Below are 3,707 nucleotides of genomic sequence, written 5' to 3' on the forward strand. Positions count from 1 at the left end.
CCTTGCACTTGTCAGATCTGCTGAGATGCCCAAGTTTCACCACTAGGGAGGCTAATTCAGACATCTTGTTAGTGCCCATGTGTGCTGCTGTTGTGTGGTCAGAGTGTAAATGGATAACGGATACTAAGCATCGGTTTTTGCGCCTCACTTGCATTTCTGTCTCTTCCAGGTATCACCACAGTTGTTGCTGAGGTTGTGGAGTCTTGAGAGTCTGACACTTGAGGGGGGGTCGGAGTATGAGGTGAGAGGGTGTTCATGTACACTTTGGCTGTCGTGGTGCCCTTTGAGGTTATCCTGTCACTGCACAGAAAGGCCCATTATCATTTTGTATGTGATAGTTAGGCCGACATACAGAATGTTAATGGGCTAATAGCAGTCTTTGCCGAGTTGGGGAGGGGCTGCTGCCGGCCATTGATCACAGCAGGAGCGCGAGCTGGCCCATGCATTGGGAGTTATAGAACTCTCAGGCCATGTGAAGGTGGACAGCTCGCTTCAATGTCTGAAATTAATGACAACAGGCATTCGTGGAAGAATGTTTCACGGACAAGAGGCCCAAATAACGGGCGGTCCGTGAAATTCACAGACGGTTGGTCACCTTAGCTGCTAGTGCTGGTGAGCACGAAACGGTCAGAGTGGAATCTATCTCTGGCAGCCAAGGCGCTTCTGTTGCCCCAAGCCGCCGCTGAACTATCCGCAGGGGCTAATTTGCATAGTATGCGGAAGTGTTCACCATCACGCTGTGTTTGACAAAGAAGGGTCTATTCATGGCCCTGTGCTGTCAGTCACATCTACACTATCGTTTGCATTTGTGCAAACACAGGAATCAAAGCAGCCCAGTGAAGTGGATGGCATCAAACTGCCTGAGGCTCAATGCAGGTAAAGCAGAGGTGATCATATTTGGGAACACCTCTAACCTCTGGACACCGGACTGGTGGCCAACTGCAATGGGCACGCTTCCAGTCCCTGTGGAGAAGGCTAAGAATCTGGGGGTGATCCTTGATTCGAAACTCTCCTTCAGTGACCAAATCAGCAAGATCGTCTCATCAAGTTTCTACATTCTTCGAATTCAGAGGAAAATGTCATTCCTCCTTCCGGAAGACAGCCTGAAGATAGCAGTCACAGCGCTCATTCTGTCACGTCTGGATTACTGCAATGGTCTCTACATGAACAGCCAAAAGAGACACCCGAACAGACTCCAGATTGTACAGAATGCGGCAGCCAAGCTGCTAACAGGTACTCCCAGGTTTGTCTCTGTGAGGATGGGACTTAGAGATCTTCACTGGCTCCCCGTCATGCAACGGGCACAGTTTAAGGCTCTGTGTACAGTTTTTAAGGCCCTTATGGGTGTTGGTCCTGATTTTCTGAAAAATGGGATACAATGGTATGTTCGTGGAAGAGCTTTGCGCTCCTCGCAAGCTAAGCAAGTGATTGTTCCTTGTTTTAAAAAGGCCAGCTGGGGTGCTACAAAGGCTTGGAACAGCCTGCCTTTCCATCTTAGAAACTCAACTGAGCTCCCCCTTCAGGAAGGAATTGAAAACATGGCTCTTTACGTGAACAGTTTTATCTTATCTACTTCCAGGTAGGCAGTGCCCAGCGCCAGGACACCCCAGAGTAACAGAGCGCTTTAGAAGTCTTAGTAACATTAACATTAACAGTGACTGCGGCAATCACGAAAGCCATGTGACTTTCTAATAGAACTCTAAGGATGCGCTATGAATTATATTTTTATTGTTTATGTTTACATCTCTTAGATTTTATTAAGACCTATCTTCTCCTTTTCCCTCGGCTCTCTACTTTTTCTCCTCTTTCATTTCTTCTGTCCTTCAAAATTCTTAATGATATTTGCTTTAATGAGATTATTATAGCACTATATATACTGTACTATGTATGTTTGTTACTTACTTCCTGTTCAATTATACTTCTGTTGTATATATAGTGCTTATGCATACTCATTTTTTTGGGTGGCACTTTTATGTAGCGCAAACTCGATCCGAAGGTATCAGATCGCTTTACATGACCACCGGTTGCATTACAGACGGACACATTCATTTTTCAGGCAGAGTGGGGGATGCGTCAGTCTCCTGCCAAGACTCGAACCTGGTTCCCCAGTTTCAAGGTCAGTTGCTTTGGCTATTACGCCACATGCTCCTTTTACAATACTGTATGTTATTGTATTTTTTTAAACAAAGCATTATCAAAGTTTTTTTTTTTTAAACAAAAGAAAGCCGAGGGAGGGAGTTGAAAATGGCTTTAATCCAATCTGAGTGTATTGTGTGTGTCTGCTTATGTCTGTGTGTTTGCATGCTTATGTATGCTGTTCTTGACTGAGAGCATGGGGACTTTCTTGAGAGGTAATTTAAAAGAAATGTGTGCAATGCTTTTTGTGTGCATGTCTGCTTGTTTCTTTCTGTGTGTGTACGCTCCATAATATCTAGTATTCTGCCAAAGACAACAAACAACAGGAGTGACGCTGCAAATGTTACAAAAAGGGAAATGTTAACACAGCATTGCGTTTGACTTTCATTTTGTGTAACAGGTTAACCTGTTTAGTTTATAGACACGTATTTCTTGTGTTTTGGTATGTGCTGCAGCTGGTATAGAAATCTTTAAGTATCATCATGTCTTGCCCTTTGCCCCCGCCCACTCGCCACACCTCTAGCTCATTTTAATGAGTGCCTGCGCTTCTTTATTCCCATTTTAAACACTGTACTACAAGTTCCAGAATGCACAGGACAAACCACAAGCGCTGAGTGAACTTCGCGCCCCTGGTTCTCCGTACCCGTTGCTGACGTGCTCACACGTTCCGCAACCGTTATATTGAGTTGCAGTTCGACTTCCGGTTCCTCCCAGGCAGATGTGGCTTTGATAGGGTGACAGGCCGTCTGCGCAGTGGGAGTGACAAGAAGCTAGGATACTCCCAGGATACAAACAGCAGAAACGAAACCGGTCTATTACTGCATCATGGCGGCGGCAGCCCAATCTCAGAACCTGGAGGACGAAGTCACTTGTTCGATTTGTTTGGAATATTTCAAGGATCCGGTGGTCATAGGCTGTGGACACATCTTCTGCCAGTCCTGCATCTCACGGTGCTGGCAGGGGTCCGAGACCGAGACAAACCTCGCCTGTCCCCAGTGCAGAGAAATATCCCAAGAGAAAATACTTCAGCCCATCCGGCAGCTGGGAAACCTCGTGGAAATGCAAAAAATTCACCTCCCCTCTCTGAAGCCGCAGGAGAACGTGTGCGAGAAACACCAGCAGCGGCTGCAGCTCTTCTGTGAGGATGACCAGGAGCCCATCTGTGTGGTGTGTGACCGGTCGAGGGACCACCGGCCTCACACCGTCATTCTTGTAGAGGAGGCTGCCCAAGAGTACAAGGTATGTGAGGCACTGCTGGGATCGCAGCTCTTTTACCATAAACTCTGTACTGCTTGACTGACTGAGACTAAGAGTACAAGCCGTGTGTGGGACAGCGCTGGGACCTCAGTTCTTTTACTGTAGGACCGTGCCCAAGAACACAAGGCCTGTGTGAGAAACTGCAGGGATTCTGTCTGGACTCACGGGCCTGGTGCTATAATGTGCTCCCTAGAGCACGATGAACCCAAAGAGTAGAATTCTCTTGTCACACAGGGTCTGTGTTGTGCCTCATGACTGTAGGCGTGGTGCCAAAGACAACACGGTGTGTCTGCGACAGACTTCTTTTTTTTATT

The 3,707-nt window shown here is 46.9% G+C and overlaps 1 pseudogene; it reads left to right on the top strand.

Moving 5' to 3' along the window:
* Positions 1-2,961: 2,961 nt before the first annotated feature.
* On the top strand, positions 2,962-3,432 carry LOC146771198 (zinc finger protein RFP pseudogene; annotated as a pseudogene).
* Positions 3,433-3,707: the final 275 nt, after the last annotated feature.

The sequence above is a fragment of the Triturus cristatus genome, unplaced genomic scaffold (assembly GCF_964204655.1).
Source record: "Triturus cristatus unplaced genomic scaffold, aTriCri1.1 SCAFFOLD_231, whole genome shotgun sequence".
NCBI lineage: Eukaryota > Metazoa > Chordata > Amphibia > Caudata > Salamandridae > Triturus > Triturus cristatus.